The sequence below is a fragment of the Chinchilla lanigera genome, unplaced genomic scaffold (assembly GCF_000276665.1).
Source record: "Chinchilla lanigera isolate Chin_1 unplaced genomic scaffold, ChiLan1.0 scaffold00014, whole genome shotgun sequence".
In the NCBI taxonomy this organism is placed as follows: domain Eukaryota; kingdom Metazoa; phylum Chordata; class Mammalia; order Rodentia; family Chinchillidae; genus Chinchilla; species Chinchilla lanigera.
The window spans coordinates 23,084,813-23,106,230 of record NW_004955415.1 but is presented as its reverse complement, the minus strand read 5'-3'; the positions used below and the strand labels follow the sequence as shown (position 1 = coordinate 23,106,230).

Here is a 21,418-nt window from a genome sequence, read left to right as displayed (position 1 = left end):
CTTTTTTTTTTTTAAAATAAATATGGCTCTGCTCCCAGGAAATATTTTTTTTTTTTCCTCAGTGGTAAATCAGGCTTTAAATGACCATGTTATTTATAATTTCTGCTTTTAAAAATTTCCATTTGGTTGTTTCTAGGAATCGCTTGGACTTTTCTGTTATAGAAATGGACTTTGAAAAATGCAGTTGACCACAGACAAGATCCAAACGTTCTTCTGATCAGTTATGGTATTAATTTGGTTTAATATTGATGTTTTGGACATTGCTCATGGCATGGCTAAAAAAAAAAAAAAACCCATAAAAATAAAATTTGAAGCATATGTTCTCTAGTTCATTTCTGAACAAATATTTCAACAATTAAAGAAAAACGTTACTGAAAATAAAAGAAACCAAAGAGGCATATCTCATGATCTTGGAATCACTGAGGGCAGAATGGTCCCTCAGAAGATTAAGACATTTCACTTATAAAGTTATAAATTAATTTGGTTTCTACTGAGGGCAGGTCAAACAGGCACTTGAAAGCAATGCAAAGTGTTGGTTTTGGATCATTTTAATGCTAAAACACATATTTAAACCATTTATACAAGATAAACTAACAATTTTTTGGTCAACAGCCTGCCAGTTATGATGTTAAAAGAGAAGCATAAGAAACCCTGAGTTGTTTGGGATGTAATCTGAGCCTGTTCTCTGGACCAAGAAATTCGTGAAAGATCAACATGTTCTTATTTAGTACCAGCATGTTTCTGTGGGTCTATGGGGCTTCTGTGTGTCAAAACTACCCTTAGAGCTGTTTATCTTTGTCTAGAGAGCAAATGGCAGGATTACTGAGTTACCACTAGGCCAGCAGAGGTACAAACTACTGTAGATATATGGATTTAACTCACCTAGCAACCACAGTGACTGGTTAATTTTTTTTTTTTTTAATGTGGTACTGGGAATTGAACTCACAACCTCATGCTTGCCAGGCAGGCACTGTGCCACTGGGCTATATCCCCAGCCCATAGTTAACAAATATTCCACAAGTTCTTCCAATCATAATGAGAATATCAATAAAAATGATGACCATGATAAAGAAGAGAAAAGGCAAAATACTTTTCCAAGATTCTTTCTGTTACTAGAATACCCCAGGACCTTTGCACTTGCTTTTCCTTCTACCCAAAACTTGTTTCTCCAGATCTGGACATGACAGATTCCTTTCTGCACTGAGCTATAATCCAATTGTTACTTCTTCTATGACACTTTCCCTGGCCTGGTCTCAATAATGTTTTCCCCGAGACATCTATATGTCTTCCTAGCATTCATCACTAAGAAAAATTATCTTCTCCACTTGAGCTTTTATTTATTTCCTTGGATCTCTTGTAAGCTCACCACTATCATTCCGAGAGGGCCCTGTGGGCTTGGGATGTAGTTCGGTGGTAGAATGTTTGCCTCGCATCTGCAGAGAGGGCCCTGACTCATAGCTCAGCTCTCCTTTCCTTTCCTGTCCTTTCTGCGTCCTGTACCATGAAGGTCTTCACACATACCATTATGCCTTTGAAGGCTAAGGTATGGCGCAAAGAAGGAGAACTGGTTACAACCTACTTTGAAATTTACTTTAAAAACTGAGATAAGTTTAATGCATGTATAAGAAATGGTTAAGTACATGTGTGGTAAATCCAGTGCAGTTAATTGTAAGTGGTAGAGTCTAGGTGTTAGCTATAAGGTATGCTATGATCTAAAACAGGCCCTACAAAGTTTGTGTACTGGAAAGTCAAGCCCTGATTAACAGTGCTAAGATGTGCGACCTTTAAGAGGGGATTGGTGGGGGCTGGAGATTTAGCTCAGCGGCAAAAGCGCCTGCCTGGCAAGCGCAAGGTCGTGAGTTCGGTTCCTGGTACCGGAGAAAAACCAAAAAAAAAAAAAAAAAAAAAAAAGAGGGGATTGGTAATGAAGACCCTGCCCTTACAAATGGATTAATACTGTTATCCAGGGAGTGGGTTCCTGATAAAAGGATGAGTTCAGGTCCCCACTCCCTGTGCATACACAATCATTTACCCTTCTGCCTTTCTACCGTGCAGTGACACAGCCAGAAGACCCTTCCTGGATGTGACTCCTCATTCTTAGACTCTCCAATCTATAGAACCATGAGACAAGTAAATTTCTGTTCTTATGACTTACCCAGGGTCGGGTACTCCATTATAGCAGCACAAAATGAACGAAGACAGGATATTTGCTTTTTAAATTTTTCAAGTATACTGTACATTTGAAAATTTTCAAGGTTGGATAAAACATGAAGATAAAGGAAATGGTTTGGAAGTTAGGAGTCCATGACTGAGTCTCAACTCTGCTACTTACTAGACACCGTAGACAAATCCTAACACTGTGGGAATCAGTTTTCTTATAGTACTTAAATAAGTTTAATTATGTGATATACTCTTGGTTGAAAGTAATATTAAACTGTCTCCTCCAACTCCATGTAGATATGGGGGGAGATTGTCGTTCATAACTGGATAACTGGGAAGATGGGCCTCAAATTAGGCTATTTGAAGTTTCTCCCCACCTGTTTGCTCTGCTTATTTTCACACACTGGCTTTAGTTTTCCTAATTCCAGATGGGCTTTGTGTAATAAGAAAGGCAATGTCTGCAGATAATACTAATACTTCCTTCTGTTTTAGTAAATCCACATGTAACAGAGTATTTTCTCCCCAGAAATCCTCACTTGAGTTCTGGGAATAAGGCGAACTTGCCCGGCATAAATTACAAGCAGAGACGAGGCCTGGATCATCGGCTTCTACCTGGGTTGGGTGCTCCAAAGTGTAGAAGATCCAGTAAAGCCACAGAAAATAGGTTGGGGATCATTTGCCATGGCTCAAGGGATTGGTATTACCAGGGAAATAAGAGGATGGGACCCTGGAAAGAGATCAGAAGACGGATGCCTGCAAGTTCTGAGCTATCTAAGGAAACTTCTAACGGTACTACTTACGTGTTGATCAGATTGCTATACATATAATAAATGCTCAGAAAATATTTTTGAACGTTATGTGTAAAATCTATAAAAATGGCAAAGTATTTAAAATATTTGTACTGGAAAAGTTATTTAGATCCACTAAGTATAATCCTCCATTTTAACCATAAAGGAAAATGGCAACCAAAGAGGTGAAGGTTTTTCCACGGACATGCGGTCCTGTCTCTCTAGGTCTCCTCAGTGCATTTATTTATTTATTTATTTAGGTGCTGGGAATCAAATTCAGGACCTTGCACTTGCCAGGCAGGCACTCGTGCCACTAAGGTATGTACATACCTGGCCCCTGTGCATTTTTATTTAAACAGATTTACTTGCCTCCAACACAATAGATTCACCACCAGTTAATATAATTACACGCATCCTGATAACAAAGAAAACAGAAGCTACAAATTACAAAGCAAAGGGGGGAAAAAAGGGAAAACTCTACCTTTATTTAATTGGTATTCTAATGAGTTCAACACTGGAACCAACACATCCAGGGTTTCCTAATAGAAAAGAGGACAGAGCTGTTGGCTTCTCCCACAGTCAAGCTGTGCTTGTGGATAAAAGCTTGTTTACACAGCTGGATGAGTCCAGAAGGAGCTGGACTGAAAACATTCGGTGAGCAGGCTGATGGCAGGCGGCTGGGCACATCTGTTTCCCATTAGAGATGCAAGGCTATGATACTGCTGTCCTCTGACCTCTGGGACCAGCTTCCCTGGAGGCCTGGGTGTGTTCTTGGGTCTCAAGGTGCTGACAGCCAATTCACTGCTAACACATTCGAAGGGCACCCATGGGTTTGAATGGCTATGTGTGTGGGGGTGGTTGGAAGTAAAACTTGGAATCCAGGTTGGGTGGATGAAGTTCTTTGTGTTCAGCTCCTAAGGCACACTTTAATTCTGTAGTAAAAACTGTCAGAAATAACAGCTCATTCATTTCCCCCCTTTCCTCCCTTTCATCTTGCCTTCTTTTCAGCTAAACATTCTTAACCAAAACTCTTGAGACCAGGAGATCTCTGAAATAAAAACATTTGTTAAATCTTGATAGATGCTCGCCAGAGAAAAGGACAAGGGCCTAGGACAAGTTTCCATAAACTCCTAGCAGCCAGGCTAGATAGCAGTGGGAAAAAGAGAAGCTACTTCTAGATTGGTTGGTGCTAATGGCCTAGAAAATATATATATGAACATGGTAAGACGGTGCTGGTAGTAATGGGATTTAAGTCAAGATTAACTTCCCTTATCTTTGCGGTTCTCTATCTGCTGGTGTTTGTAATTAAATTGAGGACATCTCAGAAGCTATTTTTCATCAGGAAGAATATTGCAGAGAATGTTATCTTTTTCTTTATAAAAGCAGAATAATGCTGCTCCTAACTTCTCTATAGCAGTTAATCATGTTGGCTGGCATCCTGAAAAACGCCTTGAGAGCCAGGCATGATAGCGCATGTCTGTAATCCAGCACTTGGGAGGCTGAGGCAGGAGGATTGTTTCGTGTTCAAGACCAGCCTGGGCTACAAAGTGAGCTCAAGTTCAGCCTTAATTGCATAGTGAGACCCTGTCTCAAAAAGAAAAAAAAAAAGGCCTTGAGTCCTTTGAATTTTTTTTGGTACCAGAATCAAACTCACGACCTCATGCTTGCCAGGCAGGCACTGTACCGCTAAGCTATATCCCAAGCCCTGGAACTTTGAAAGTAACCAAAAACTATGTCTGGACATGAGATGTCCGTCTTAGTTTAGGCTTCTCTGAATGCAGACCTTGAGATAGGAACTTAGGTGCAGGAATTTCGTTGACAGGAAGTAAGAGTGAGAGACTGTAAATAGTAAGGCACAGAAAAAGAAAAGCCAATGGCAGGATGGGGTATTGCTTGTGCAGGGCTCAGTAGTCTGGGAACTCTGAGAAGTTTCCAGTGCCTCTCAGAATTGGCATGAAGCACAGACAGCATCGGAACCATTGTTTAGCTGAAGGTTGTAGTTGGGGCAATGTTAACTTCTGCACAGCTCCAGCCTGTGTCTGTGCATGGAAGCCGAGCAAACTATCATGGCACAGTGAAGGTGGCAGAAAGACAGGAAAGCTGACAATGCAAGGTGGAGAAGACTGCCAGGCCTGAACCAGAGGCAGCCAAGATGTGAGGCCTGTACCAGAGGTTTCTGCTAGCATGGTGAGCAGCTGGAGCAGGCCCAGACAAAGTAGAGATGAACTCGTGGTTGGAATGCAGTGTTTCATCATGCTCTCTTCTCTACTTTTGTATATGTTTATTTTTTTGTTTTTGTCTTTTTGAGACAGGGTCTCACTACGCAGTTCAGGCTGGCTTTGAGCTCACTTTGTAGCGCAGGCTGGTCTCCAACTTGCAAGGATCCTCCTGCCTCAGCCTCCCGAGTGCTGCGATTACAGGTGCACGCCACCACACCCGGCTTTGTATATTTTTGAAGTTTTCCATAAAAATAAGTTTTTTAAAGTTAGTTTAATATGCAAATTACCTCCCTTCAACATCATCCTTATACTTAGGAGAAACATTAGAAGCTAAATAATTTTCCAGGTGTGGTAGTGCATGCCTGTAATCCCAGCACTCAGGAGGCTGAGGCAGGAGGATTCTTGCCAGTTCAAGACCAGCCTGGGCTACAAAGTGAGCTCAAAGACAGCCTGAACTGCAGAGTAAGACCCTCTCTCTCAAAAAAAAAAACCAAACAGACTTACAAAAAAATCATCATTGACACAGCAGACACTATCTGGATTAGCTTGTTGGATCACTCTGACAGCTGCATAATGGTGATCACCTAAAGTGGTTGTTGGCTTTTCCCACGCTCTGTCCTTGCTGTCCGCATGTAATCGAGGGAAGAGGACCCAGATGACAAGGATATTCCTTTTGGGCTTTGGACCCCTGTTGGCGAAGACCCTATAACTATACTTTTGGTATTAGGAAGGGAACCTTCCTTTACAGAGCCGCTGGACAAGCATGTGGTTCTTCCACCTGGATGACAAGTAGCCCCTGTACTTTATATCTATCCTAGTACAATTCTTATACACAATAAACTCTCAGTAAAGGTTGTAATAAAAAAATAAAAGAACTTAGTCTGCAGGCCAAGTTGAAGTCCCTATCTCTTCTCTGAGAAAACACCTCAGATCCTGTCCAGTGACAGTGCATTCTTCCTTGTAAATTTTTTTTTTTTTTTTTAAGACGGTCTCACTCTGCAGTTCAGGCTGGCCTTGAAGTCACTATGTAGCCCAAGCTGGTCTCGAACTCACAGTGATCCTCCTCCCTCAGCCTCCTGAGAGTTGGGATTGCATGCATGCATCATGATGCCCAGCGTCCTCGCAAACACTATAAAAGATGAAGGAATGTTACCAGTTCTGAATCTCATACAATAACAAGGGTTAATTCCAAGTAAGGGCCAGCAATGTAGCTCAATGGTAGAGTGCTTCTTAGCATGCATGAGGCCCTGCATTCAATCCCCTGCACCACACACACACACACACACACACACACACACACACACAGTTTGATGTTAGCTAAAACAACTGAATTTACAGAAATACACAATGTAGCACAGGAAGAAATTAAGAAAAAAACACAGGAAAAGGGACATCCTGATTGAGCCTTTATTTAAGGGAAAGTTACACACAAAGCATCCTGGACAATAAGGATTTGCTGCCTTTGCAGCCCCTTAGAAACAGTTTCTTAAATATGTTATTCCACTGTATGCAGTTTTAGACAGCTGATGAATTCAAGAATCTTGGCTTCTCTTGGACAAGATATGAACGCATGATTTAATTGATTGATGGATTGATTGTGATACTGGGGATCAAACCTAGGGCCTTTGCACTGAGCTACCACCCCATCCCTTTTTTACTTCTTTTATTTTGAGGCAGAGTCTTGCTAAATTTCCCAGCCTGGTTTCAAAATCCTCCTGCCTCAGCCTCCTAGAGTGCTGGGATTATAGGCATGTACCACTACACCTGGCTCCCATGATCTAATTTATGCTGTAAAAATTTTCACTCTGGAATTTGGATCTTGAACAGAGAGATACAAGTACTAGAAACAGATGAAGCTGATTCATCACGTGGTTGTGCCTCCAAAAGGTTCTGTATTAGTACTTGGTGTCTTGGTATATAGATAGAACTCTTCTGGCTCCTGTCTTCTAAGAATTTTTCCTTTGATTTTGTAAATTATTCGTGTTTTGTTTTGTTTTGTTTTTTGTCTTTTTGAGACAGGGTCTTGCTGTGCAGTTTGGGCTGGACTTGAGCTCACTTTGTAGCCCAGGCTGGCCTCAAACTCACAACGATCCTCCTGTCTCAGCCTCCTGAGTGCTAGGATTACAGGTGTGCACCACCACGCCCGGCTTCCCATCTTTTTAATATCATTTTTTTTCTTTCTTAGCCAAAGGGTATCATGGTCACATGCAACTTTTGTGCCCTTAGTGAGTATAGCAGTTTGTCCAAGAATGCCACCATTAGTTCTTCCTCCTCTCTCAGGCATGTACTCCTCTTATCAAGAGGTGGGCACTATGGCTGGGCATGGTGGTGCATGCCTATAACCCCAGCACTCTGGGAGGCTGCTGCAGGGAGATCACATGTTCAAATCCAGCTGGAGCAACTTGGTGATTTAATGAGACTCTTGTCTCAAAATTAAACAAGGTCTAGGGATATAGCTCAATGTGAAGGTCCTGGGTTCTATCCCCAGTACCACATGTGAAGAAAAAGAAGAACGCCCTTCTTCCATCCATTTAAATCTAAACTGGCCAGCCAGGTGTGGTTGTGCACGCCTGCAATCCCAGCAACTGGGAGGCTGAGGCAGGAGGTTCGCCGTGACTTTAACGCCAGTGTGGGCTATATAAGTGACTTTAAGGCCAGTCTGCACTATATAGTGAGACTGTCTCAAAAAAAAAAAAAAAAAAAAAAAAAAAAAGAAATCCTAAACGGGCCTTTGACTAGATTCAGTACAAGTGGCACTCTGCTAATTCTTCGCCCAGTTTATGAAAACCGGCAATTTCCAATGACTTTCTCTTAGAATGCTCATGCTGAGGAAAGTCGGCTGCTATGTAAGGAGTCCAGGGCCACTGTGCCATCTGCTATGAGGAATCCCAAGTCACACAGAAGGAGAGAGAGAGAGATGGCCAACCAGCCCCGTGGTTCTAGCTAGCTGGCCCAGTCAGGGGCCACACGAGTGAAGAGGCCCTCAGCTGCCATCTGACTACAAACACACATGAGAGCCTATGAGAAAACTGCTCAGTTAAGACTGTCAGACTCTAGAACTGAGAACACAGAGTGTGTGCATAGACACAGCAAGACATGCACTAGAACTTTCACAGCAGCACTATGTCATCATAAAGGACTAAAGGGTGGTTTAAAACAAGAGAATTTTATTCTGTGATAGTTCTGGAAGGGAGAAGTCCAAATTCATGATTTTAAGAAGGCTATGTTCCAGCTGAGACTCTTGTGTCAAAACTTCTTTTCCTTGTTCCTGGTGGTGGCTGCAGATCCTTGGGTTACACCTGCATCATGCCTATCTCTGCCTCTGTTGTCACGTGGTATCCCCCTTTGTGTGTCTGGGTCCGAATTTCTTTTTTTTTTTTTTTCCAGTACCGGGAATCGAACTCATGACCTTGAGCTTGCCAGGCAGGTGCTGTGCCGCTGAACTAAATCCCCAGCACCCGAATTTCTCTCTTCTTAAGTCACCAGGAATGGGAATTAAAGGTCCACTCATCTTAACTTGCCTATACCCATTTCAAAATAAGCACCTTGGCTTAGGACTCCAACATTTCATTTTTCATTTTTTATTTTAAAGAGAGTAGTAAAAAAAAAGAACAATAGCAACATACCAACATCACATACATAAACAAAACAAAGCACGAACATTAAAAGTGATACAGGGTTTCAAAAATATGAGAGGAATTAACAGCGGTTGTTATATTACATGCTGTTATCTTTAATTACGTTGCTGGACTCAAAAATATCTTACTGGGGAACACAATTCAAATCATAACAACCTCTAGACTGGCAAACACCCAAATGCCCATCAACAGTGGAGAGGATAAACAGTCACCCAATGTGTAACACATGATTGATGAGACAACACATCCAATACAGACTAATTTCAAAGTGTGATGTTGATGGACATGTGTTCATATGCAAAATTCCATTTATATAAAGTTCAAAAACAGAGAAAATGAATGTATGTTGTTAAAAGTCAAGATTAACCTGGGTAAGACTGTGACCTCTTTCACTTGATCTGTCAAGGGTTTACACAATGTGTGCATGCACTTTACAAAGACTCACCAGGCTGTACTCTTCCGTATTTATGGTTCAACATCAAGAACGTGTTTTCGTTTAGTCCTTGTCTGTATGGAGCTGACCTTGCAGGAGAAATGATCAGTAACCAAAATATAGCGGAAAATGATAGTGGGTTAACTGGGGCTTTGTGCAGCTCCCTGAGATACAGCAGGCAGGGGACCAAGGAAGGTCAGCACAGGCACGTGACTGTGACTCGGAGTGCAGGGGAAGGCAGCAGGGAAGGGAACACTGGCCGTGGTTCAGTGAGTCTCACTAACGACTCTTTTTATACGAAAGTCTTACTTTTGTGAGAAAAGGGAGACTAGTCACATATTACGGTACAAGTGATGAGAATGCAGAGAAAGACTGAGAGTTTCCTGTTCAGGAAACACTTTTATATTGCCCTGGGACTGAGAGATGATGACGTAGCTGGCTAGGTACTTGGCAGATAAGAGGATGAATACACAGATGGTCAGGGGCATGGTGGTGCACCTATAATCCCAGGACTCTAGGAGGCTGAGTCAGGAGGATTGCAAGGTTGAGCCCATCCTGGACAATTTAGCAAGACTCAAATAAAAAAGGGCTGGGAATGTAGCTTGGTGTGAAGGCCCTGAGGTCAACTCCCAGTACTGCAAAACAAACAAAACAACCAACTCAGAAGTGGTAGGTAGGATACCTTTAATCTTACAATCTTTGTCAGAGCTCCAAGGACAGTATTTTATCATTAGGGCATGAGATACGAGTTGAGTAATCACTGGCTTATCTTGCTAAAAGGGTTTTTTCACCCTTTTTTCAGTACTGGGGTTAAACTTAGGGCCTTCCCACTGAGCTATATCCCCAGCCCCTCCCAACTTTAAAATAATTTTTTTTATCTTGAGACAACATCTAAGTTGCTAAACTGCCCAGGCTGGGCTCTAATTTGTGATCTTCCTGCCTCAGCTTCCCAGAGAGCAAGGATCACAGGTGTGCATCACCATGCCCAGCCCTAAAAGTTTTAAAGATTATGGAAGAAAGAAATTTGTTGGAAGTGTAGGGAGTATCTTATATAATTCCATGAGAAAGTAAAGAAGCAAGCTTTGGAAAAAGGTGCTGGAGTAGAAATTCAGAATCTGAGAGCTGGGCTGGATGAATATCAACTGCTTATACTCTTTGCATAACTCCTGTTGTTACTGGATGAATGGTCCTGGGGACTTCTTTTTAGTTGCTTGGTGCTCCAATCAAAATATCAGACAAGACAAATAGAAAAGGTAATGAAGTTGTTCATATATTGAAGGCGGAAAAGTATGCTCTGTAGGGCGAGAGAAAGCTGGTTAAACAGCTCACAATGGCTCTGAGGATAAGGGGGAAAAGGTCTTTCATAGCCAAAATTCCCGGGTCGGCTTTCCTCTCATGCAAATAAGGCACTGTGATACTTGTTCCATCAAAAACTCATGGGGGCTGGGGATTTAGCTCAGTGGCACAGCGCCTGCCAGGCAAGCACGAGGTCGTGAGTTTGATTTCCGGTACTGGAAAAAAACAAAAAAAGAAAAAAAAAAAACAACTACGAAAACTCACTTGGTGTCATGCCAGATGCAAACTTTCCTATTCAAAACTTCATTTGGCTTCTTGACACATGTAAATGAAGGATTGAAAACCATACCTTCTTTTATTTATTTACTATTTAAAATTTTTGCTAGTATGTTTGCAGTATAGAATGATTACATTCCTCACGAGGAGTTGGTACCTGTACATAACACAGCTTCATTCCTTTCTTCATCTCTTTTCCTTCCCCCGCCTCCCCTCCATCTCTTGGTCCCCTTCCCATTTTTAAAATGGTCCTGGAAATAGCACCAGCTTCAAGTGAAGGGCTGAAAATAGCACTTTTCTGATGGATCTACAGTATTCAGTAGTCATGGAGTTTCTTTGGGTCCTGTATTCTGTGCATGTCCCTTTTTTTTTTTTTTTTTTTTTTTTTTTGAGACAGGGTCTCACTATGCAGTTTAGGCTGGACTTGAGCTTACTTTGTAGCCCAGGCTGGTCTCGAACTCACAACGATCCTCCTGCCTCAGCCTCCTGAGGGCTGGGATTACAGGCGTGCGCCACCATGCCCGGCTGTGCATGTCCTCTTGATACAGGGGAGGAAAACTTCCAACCTGAAAAGTATCTGGGTCAAGTTCCTGTCCAAGGTAGGGGAAAAATGGGAAATCACAAGGTGGACATGAGGTGGGACAAAACTATGGTCAGCCAATGAGAATTGTTCAGGTAAAATTGATTAAACTGTGATCAAATGAGGAAGCAAGTCACTTAACAAGTGGGTCTGAATACAGAACAGGGGCTTTTCCTGTAGGGAGTTGGGTCAGTGACTCTCCAAGGGGATTGCTACCTACTTAGAATATCAATCCCTAAGGTCCATCTCCAGGGAGGTATGTGGGTGTGTTTGTTTAATCTTTTGTCTTCAGATCTGACATCAAGTACCACCTCTCCATTTGCAAGAAGGTATCTCGCCTTCCATACTGGCTCCTTTGAGGGCCTGGCCCTGTCTGACTGCCTATAATATTTCTATCTAACTCAGCTGCCTAGAACACTCTCTTTAGAAAACATCTCACTCAACCTTTGAGCTGCAGATTTTTATGACCTTTGATACAACCTGTCCAATTGGCTGGCCAGTTTACCTCTGTCTAGTCTCTTATCTCCTGTCAAGGTTCAAATGATGGCAAGGAGGAGGTCTGGCATACATGAGTCACCTGACCACCCCTTGGTGAGGCAAGGGTGGAGTATCCTGGTTGACATTCCTGCTAATGCTGGATATAAGTTGTGAGCAACAGCAGCTGAAGTACAGTGAAGCCCCTTAGAATAAGGAGGCCTTTATGCTGGGCAGGCAAAGTAACAGCTGCCTGCCATTGTGTCTCCATGTGGCAGGATCCAAGTGGCAGGATGAAAGATAATTTCTATCCCAGGTGTGTACACACACGCCACATGAACCTCTCCCCTTGAGTATGGTTAAGAATTGTGAATGTAATGGCTATCACTGCTGAAAACTGGCTACAAATCATTGACTCTGTTTTTTTTGTTTTTTTTTTGGTTTTGGTTTTTCTCCGGTACCGGGAACCGAAAATCATTGACTCTGTAGTTATCAAAAGGGAGGGTATGCCAGGCATGGTGGAACATGCCTGTAATTCTAGTTTGTGGGAGGTTGAGGCAGGAAGATTTTGAGTTTGAGCTGAGCCTGGCAATTCATTGGCTTAGGGACTCCATCTTAAAATAAAGATAAAAAAGGACTAGGGACATAGTACAAAGGCCCTGGGTTCACAGTCTCTAGTAAAAACAAACAAACAAACAAACAAACAAACAAAGCGAGTACCTTGGGGAGGCCTGATTTAACCCAGTCCTTGAGAAAGTGCGAAGTGCGGCAGGCCTGCTGACCTTGAAGAAGGTGAAACCTACCAGGTGTTGAGTTCTGACAACCACCTCCATGAGCTGGACAATGAATTTCAGTACCTGGTAAGACAGGAGCCCTGCCTGACATACTCGGTTGCATACCTGTAGGACATGACCAGAGATTTGGATGCTTGAGCCACAGAACCTGTGAAAGGCGAAATTTATGTTGCTTTAAGCAGCTAAATTTGCAGGAGCTTGTTACACAGTAACTGAAAACAAATAAACCATATGACTATCAGGCAACTTGACTCAAGTGTTAAGGTCTCTGTGAGCAATTCATTTCAGGATCACTCTCTCCACCCCCGCAGACACCAAAATTTAAGGATGCTTAATTGCCTTACATAGAATGGCATAACCTATGCACATCCTTCCGTTCTTAAAATCACTGTTTGATAACTCGTAACACCTAACACCATACTATAGACATTTTAGGGATTAATGAGGAGAAAAAAAGCTGATGGAAAGTCTTCCAGGAACAACAAATGGGGGAAAGCTCAGAGATAAGGGTGGCAATTTTTCAGTTGGTTACTACTTGAGGTTTGTTATAGGTGGGAACAAGAAGAGGGAGGAACCAGATTTTTTTTTTCCTCAGTGAGATTCGGTTCATATGTAATATTTTGAGTGAACTGAGTAGAGAAATAACTGTGCCTTTGTAGTTACTCCAGAGATCCTGCCCCAAACCCTTAATGCAGTCTGGCTGTGTTCTTTACCTGGTCGTCACTCTTTAACTAACAGACTTCACTTAGCAAAATATACATTGGGCATTCCTAATCCAAAAATCTAAAATACTCCTGAATCTGAAACTTTTAAACACCAACATGATGCCATTTTGAAACTGTTTCATGCACAAAATTATTAAATCTATTGTGTAACATTGGAGCTTGGTCCTATTCGCAAGATTGCTCATTATACATATTCAAATTTTTTTTTTTTTTTTTTTTTTTTTGGTACAGGGAATGGGACTCAGGACCTTGCGCTTGCCAGGCATGCGCTTGTGCCACTGAGCTATATCAGATATTCTAAAATCAGACAAAATATGAAATCTGAAATATTTCTGGCCCCAGACATTTAAGGTAAGGCTCACTCAACTCACATTGCTCTACTTTTTCCAATCTCTTCATGGAGACAGGCTTACAGGTGCTTACGTGTTAAATGGTTACAAGGTGCCGGGCACAATGGAGCAAGCCTGTACTCCCAGCACTTGGGAGGCTGAGGCAGGAGGATCGCTGCGAGCCAGGGCTACAACGTGAGCTCAAGGCCAGCCTGAACTGCATAGGGAGACCTTGTCCCAGAAAAGAAAAAAGAAAAAAATGATTACAAGGAAACACCACGCAAACGGTACCGGGCCTTGGTTTTAGATCCTAGACAGTGAGAGCAGGGCCGCTCACACTCTCCTTCACCGTAGGGCTATGCTGACTCTCACTTCTCATAAGCAATCTAGGCAAAATTCTAGTTTTCCCTACTGTGTAGGGAGGCTGCACTGAAGGCCAGTGAGCTCTAAAACAGCTCAATTAAGGATGGCTAGTTTAATATCACTGCTCGGCGCAATCAGCCAACCATTCAGATCAGATACACAGACTGCCTGCAGGACAACTGCCCCGTGGGCTAGGGCTGAGAAAGGCTACGGCGCCTGCGAAGCTCCAAACAGACAAACAATCAAACCAAACCAAAACAAACCAAAAAAACAACCAAACCCGAGACCAAAAGCAGATTCAAGGCTGCACTTGGGACCCCAGGCGAGTCGCCGTGGACCACGGGGCAGAATCCGAACCGCGCGTGGGCGTTCACTTCCCGTAACGTGATCCCCGGGAGACCAATGGAAACACTCCACGTCACTCCAGCTTCCTCACCCTGGCAACGGGCGGGTGACTCCTTCCGGTGCAGTGAGGGCTCTGGGCTGACGCGGGTGAGTGTCCCTGTTTCTCACACTGTCCGCGCCACAGCCGCCGCTGCGCCTCTGTCTCTGTGTGGGTCTCTCTGGCTCGCTGGGACATCTCCTTCCGGACCGGGAGGGGGCGACGCGCGGGACGCCCCCTGGCCTGGGCTAGAAGAAGGGGCCCAGGACAGCCCTCGGCCCCGGTCTCGGTCGCGCGTGGGGCTGCGTCTGGCCCCGTCCCAGCCTCGCCTCGGGCTTGGCGGCCGCGGCGCCTGTCCTGCGGAGACGGTGACCGCGGACTTCGCGCAGTGCTTCGGCGACTCCGAGGTCGCAGGCTGGCGGCGTCTCGGAGTCCCCGAGGTCGCAGAGCTCCGGGAGGATGCGCCCGAGTCCTGAGGGGCGGGCTGGGGTCGGAGCAGCCCCTTTTAGTGTCGTGGAGGCCGGGGTGGGGTCCCGCGGGACGTCAGATTACTGCTCAGGCAGACGAGGAGGGAAGGACGGAGTAGATGGAGTAGGTGGAGAGGAGGGGGAAGTAGAGGCATCTATTTCCGGAAGAATGGAGTTCAACTTGACTTGTTTCTGTAGGGGAAGGGAAAAAAGGTATATTGTGGACCACGTGCCTCCGATCATTGAATGATAAGCTGAGGGAGTTTTGCTTGTACACATGGCGCTTGATAATTTCCCTTCCTGTCTGTAAATAAGCCCCACCCTACCACACAGAAAACAAGGGTCATTAAAGAATATCTGGAAATGAAGACATTTTAGACATTGAGCACCTATAGTCCCACCAACACAGCATTTTGATCCACATTAAAAATTTCTAATTTCTGCTGCACTTGAACCTATTTATTTTTATGCGTAAAACACGGTTATAACTATACAGCACAATTTGTGTTTGTTGTATCCACTGCGTGGATTGTCGATTGCCCCCTCCTCTTACCCTCCTTCCCATCCCCTTACCCCCCCACCCCCATCCTAGGCACGTGCTTTACCACAGACCTACATCCCCAGCTGTTTCTTTCTTACTGAGATAGAGTTCACATGCCAGAAAATTCATCCATTAGAATTGTAAATTTCAGTGATTATTGCGGTGTATTCAGAAATTTGTACACACATTGCTTTTGACTAGTTTCGGAACATTTTAATCTCTTCCAAAAGAAGTCATCTGTGAAGTTACTCTTTTTTTTTTTTTTTTTCCTTTCTGAGATAGGGTCTTCCTATGCAGTTCAAGCTGGCCTTGAGTTCACTTTGTAGCCCAGGCTGGTCTCGAACTCTTAAGGATCCTACGGCCTCAGCCTTCCGAGTGCTGCAATTACAGGCGTGTGCCACCACCCCAGCTCTATTAAGTTACTCTCCATCAGAGTGTCTGCCCCGTTCCTCACCTTGCTACTACTTTATGTGTTTATGGATTTTCCAGTTCTGGACGTTTCAAGTAAATAGAATCATGTAATAGTACTCATGGTAGTTTGCTAAATGGTTTTATTTTTTGGAGGCGGTTTCCGGTACCGGGAATTGAACTCACGACGTTGTTGCGCTAGCCAGGCAGGCGCTGTGCCTCTGAGCTAAATCCCCAGCCCTCTAAATGGTTTAAAGAGAAGAAAACAAGTGTCAATGAACGTGCCATAAATGGTTTAAAGGAAACAAAACGTAACCTTTTGTGTCTGGTGTCTTTCAATCAGCAGAATATTTTCCAGAGTCCTCCCTGACTTTATTAGTACTTTGTCCACCTCCCCCGCTTTTTAAAAAAATTTCCGCTGTGCTTTGGCTAGAACCCACCTAGAGTGTTACACGCTATCACTGAGTTACATCTCCAGGCCCAGTCTTTTTTTTAAAATTATGTTTTACTGGAGAATGTTTTGTACAGCTACTTTTGTTTATCTCCACTTTTCAAAAAATGTTTAATTAGCGCATATTGGTTATACAGATGAGTAGGTTTTATTTTGGCAGATTTGTATGTGCATGTAACATACATTAATCATCCCCCCTCCGGTTTCACACGTTTTTGGAGGGTTTCAGTGTTTGTAATGGATTTTGATCCTATTCATGCCCCAGCCTCATTCCTTTCTATGGACAAGTAATGTGCCAATGTCTTACATTTTATTTGACCTGCATCAGCTGGTAGGTGCAGCATTTATATTGTTTCCACTTGGCTTTTTTTTTCTTTTGTTTTTTTTCCGGTACCAGGAATCAAACTCACCACGTTGCACTTGCCAGGCAGGCGCTGTTCCACTGAGCTAAATCCTCAGTCTGACTTGGCTATTTTGAATAATTCTGTAAACATCCTTGAACCAGTTTTTAGATGGATATGCTTTTAGTTCTCTTTAGTATTGTACCTTAGAAGTAGAATTACTGGTTTGTATGGTGACTGTTCTGCTGAATTTTTTGAGGAACCATCAAATGTTTTCCATACTGACTGCACCATGTTATGCTCCCACCAGCAGGTTGTCAGGGTTCTGCTTCTCCATATCCTTTTTTTTTTTTTTTTTTGATACTGGGAATCGAACTCAGGACCTTGTGCTTGCCAGGCAGGTGCTTGTGCCACTGAGCTATATCTCCGGCCTACTTCGGTTCTCCATATCCATATTAACATTTATCTTTTGATTACAGCCATCTTAGTGCTTGTGAAATTGTAGCTCATTGTAATTTGTGTTTTCATTTCCTTGATGGCAAATAATCTTGAGCACCTTTTCATGTGCTTAATGACCCTTTATGTGTCTTCAGATAGATGTCTGTTTAATTCCTTTGCTCATTTTTAAGTTTAGTCATTTTTTTGTGTGTGTCTTTTTGAAACAGGGTCTCATTATGTAGTTCAGGCTGGCCTTGAGCTTGCTTTGTCAGGGAGGCTGGCCTCAAATTCACAGTGATCCTCCTGCCACAGCCTAGTCATCTTGTTTTAAAGTATGAGTTCTTTGTGTACTTTCTGTACCAGGCCTTTGTGAAGCATATGTTTTACAGTATTTTTTCCCATTTTGTGTGTTGTCTTTTCTCTTTTTTAGATGATATCCTTTGAAGTACAAAGTTTAAAATTTTGATGAATTCCAGTTTACCTATTTCCCCTGCTTTGGTTGCTTGTGCTTTTGTTGTTGTCTAAGAACCCATTGCTGAATCCAGAGGGCCACACTTTTTGCCCTTGTTTCCTTTTTTTTTTTTTTTTTTTCCTTTTTTGGTAGTATTGAGAAAACCCTGAGTTTTCTTCCTGAGCTTTTATTTTTTGAGACAGTTTCATTATCATCCAGGCTGGGCATGAATTTATGGCATAGTGCTGGGATTATAGGCATGTGGCACCACTCCCAGCCAAGTTTTATAATTTTAACTCATATTTAGACTTTTGATCTGTTTGGAGTTAATTTTTGGTATATAATATGAGGTGGGAGTCCAATTTATTCTTTTTCCTGTGGATATGTAATTTTCACAACATTTGTCAAGAAGACTGTCCTTCCTTGAATGACCTGGCTTCCTTGTTGAAAACTGATTGACCAGTTGGGCATGGTGGCACACACCTGTAATAGCAGCACCCTGGGAGGCTGAGGCAGAAGGATCCCAAGTTTGGTCCAGCCCAGGCAATTTAGTGACATAGTGATATTGCTGCTCTGTCTCAGAAAGAGGCAGGGGTGGGAACTAGGGTTCTAGCTCTGTGTGAAGGCCCTGTATTCAACCTTCAATACTGAGAGGAAAGAAAAATCAATGGACCATAAACGTGAGTTACTATTTTAACCATTTCTGTGTTGGACTTTAGGTAGTCCCAGATTTAAAAATTTTTTTAATAACCTGCTAGCATAAAAGGTGCAAACCATTTATGAGTTTACAGTTTTGGTAGAAAAATCCCACAAATGGAATTCAAAGATGAATTTATATTTTGGAGTTCATTTAAAGTGGCATTAAAAATTTCAATGTAATGATACTAAATGCAATAGGTTGGATTTTTCTGTCTCTTTTTTTTTATTTGAGCAGGGTCTTACTTTGTAGTTCAGGATGGCCTTGAACTCTGGCAATCCCGTTCCCATCTGTCTGTCTCCTGAGAGAATGTTGGGATTACAGGTGTGTGCCACCATGCCCAGCAAACCTGCTGGATTTCTTAAAAGCCTTTTGCTATAAGATGGGTTAATTCCATGACTTCCTTCTTCAGATGCTTTCTTTTTTTTTTTTTTTTTTTTTTTTTTTTTGAGACAGGGTCTTGCTATGCAGTTCAGGCTGGCTTTGAGCTCACTTTGTAGCTCAGGTTGGTCTCAAACTTGCAAGGGTCCTCCTGCCTCAGCCTCCCAAGTGCTGGAATTATAGGTGTGGATAGGTGTGTGCCACCACGCCTGGCCAGATGCTTGTGAAAGACTAAACAAGAGTGCAAAAACCTCAACACCATACTAATAGGACGCATGGTAGTTTTCTAAGTGGTTTAAAGAAAAGTGTTATCACGTGAAATAGGAAAATAAAAAACCTTTTAGAAGCATAGAGTCAAGATTTAGACTTTAATTAGTGCCATGAAGATCCCTGGAGTAAAAAACTATTTTATTCTGAGTTTCCCTCCTGGCCTTGATGATGAAATTAATAGCATTCGTCTTGGTCTGAGAGATGACCAATTTAAATAATGTTTTTAGTACATAGTATGAATAATACAAATGTGATTATTAGAAAATTACCTTTCCCTTTTATACTGTTGCTGTCTCCTAGGTCCCCTTAGAAGTATCTGGTACTTACGTTCATATGCAGAGTATCGCTGGAAAGATCATATGTACAATATTGCACATTTTAAGGCTTTGATACTGTAAGGACAAATTCATGTTCAAAATGGTTACATTAATTTGTGGTGCCAGTGCATTACTAGTTAGAAAAATTCAGTTTTTGTTTGTATTTCAGATACTATTTTTTCTTTAGTATTGGCTGTCTACTTTATATTTTTTCTTTTGTGTTGTCTGCTTATGTCTTTTGTCATAGTATTTTGATTGGATTTTTCCTTTATGAGATTTATTTTGGCAGCCTTTTGTAGATGTTTGCTTTATAATAGCTTGGATTTGGGAAGAAAAGTTCAAGTGTTGTAACATTTATATGCTAAGAGGTGTATGGGTTAAACAGGGATTGAGGAAAAGAAAGTTAAATGCTTAAGGGAGAAACCTGTAGGATTTGAGAAGTTGGGTGCAGTCTAAAATGATTTTAAGAAGAGTTAGAAAAAGGTAATACTATTAAGAAAAGTAAGGAATAGTATGGAAGATCATAGGTGTTTTAGGGAAAATGAGATTGTTTAGACAGACGTAAGAAGTGAGGAAGATCTGGGTTAGGCTACCAAGTAAATTTGTGGCTAGAATTTATGACAGAAAATAAAAAGGAATCAAGCCAGTCTTGGTAGTGTATATACTCTGGGAGGCTGAGGCAGGATGATAAGACCAGTTTGGGCTATGTAGCAGTTAGAGGCCAGCCTGGAGAATAGTGAGATGCTGTCAGAAAAAAAAAAAAGGAAGATTGACATGCTTTCCCAGGAGAGCAGGTGAGCTGGAGAATCAAAGGTTGCAGGCAGGGATAAAGAAAAGGCCTCTGGTGGAGACCAATTGTTCTAAAAGAGGAAGAGGGTCAAAGGGCTTAAGAGATGGAGGGAAGGAGAGGCAGGGAAGGGGTGAGGGATGACAGAAGGACTTGAGATGTGTTATGTACACGCACCGACTCCACACGAGGAACGTAAACATGTACTGCAAACACCTACTAATAAAAGGAAAGATGAAGGAATGGGGATGGGGCCCTTACCACGTGATGTTTCTGTAAAATAATATATTTCTGTAAGGAACACATTCAGATAGTTCAAATTAAAAATGTACAAAAGGGCGAATTGTGAAATTTCCATCTCACCATGACAATTGGTCATTCAACTGCAAGGATCTTCCTGCCTCAGCCTCCTGAGTGCTGGGTCATTCAAGGAGAGAGTTGGTCTCCTTTGGTATGTCCATCCAGATTTATACTTTGCATATATATTTAGTTGTATAGTGCTGTATATACATCCATACAATGCCTTTAAAAAATAATTTAACTTTGCAGGGTGTGGTGGCACATGCCTGTAATTCCAGCACTCAGGAGGCTGAGGCAGGAGGATCGTTGCGAGTTCGAGACCAGCCTGGGCTACAAAGTGAGCTCAAGTTCAGCCTGAACTGCATAGTGAGACCCTGTCTCAAAAAGAAAAAAAATTACTTTGAATTAATTATTGCCATGCTTTTTAATTTTTACTTACCTTTTATATCTTTTTTTTTTTTTTTTTTTTTTTTTTTTTTTTTTTATTTTAAGGATAAAAGGAGGGGCTGTGTAGACCAGTCTGACCTTGAACTTACTAAGTAGTCTAGGCTGATCTTGAACTCATGACAATCCTCCTGCTTTTAGCTTCTGGTGTGCTGGGATTATAGGCATGTGCTGCCATATTTTGAACTTTTTATATCTATATATCAAGAGCTTCCTCATTCTTTCCAGTGGCAGCTTTTATTTTAACTACTTCCATTAAGACATATTGTTGATCCATATTTTCATTTGGATCATATTTAATTTTTATATGGATTGATTTTTGCCAATCAAAATATGTTTTATAATGCATAAGAGAATAATAAATCATAACATCCATAATGTATAATAAGGTTGAATGTAATAGGCACTTCATATCTGTACATTAGGATCTTCCTCTTTCTTGCCAGTGGCTGCTTTTATTTTAATCATTTCCATTAAGACCATACTAATAGGACATATGGTAATTTTTTGTCTTTCTGAGACAGGGTCTTGCTATGCAGTTCAGGCTGGCCTTGAGCTCCCTTTGTATCCCAGGCTGGTCTCTAGCTTGCAAGGATCCTCCTGCCTCAGCCTCCTGAGTGCTGGGATTATAGGCATGTACCACCATGCCTGGCTTTGATCATTTCACT

At 42.2% G+C, this 21,418-nt stretch overlaps 1 protein-coding gene across 2 annotated transcripts in view; it reads left to right on the top strand.

Moving 5' to 3' along the window:
- Positions 1 to 14,498: 14,498 nt before the first annotated feature.
- Tasp1 (taspase, threonine aspartase, 1) overlaps positions 14,499 to 21,418 on the top strand; it is a 235,351-nt gene continuing 228,431 nt past the window's right edge. For both annotated transcript variants that reach the window (XR_001233252.1, XM_005380885.2), the window contains exon 1: positions 14,499 to 14,567. The gene's annotated coding sequence lies outside the window, so the exon portion shown is untranslated. The remainder of the gene's footprint in view (positions 14,568 to 21,418) is intronic.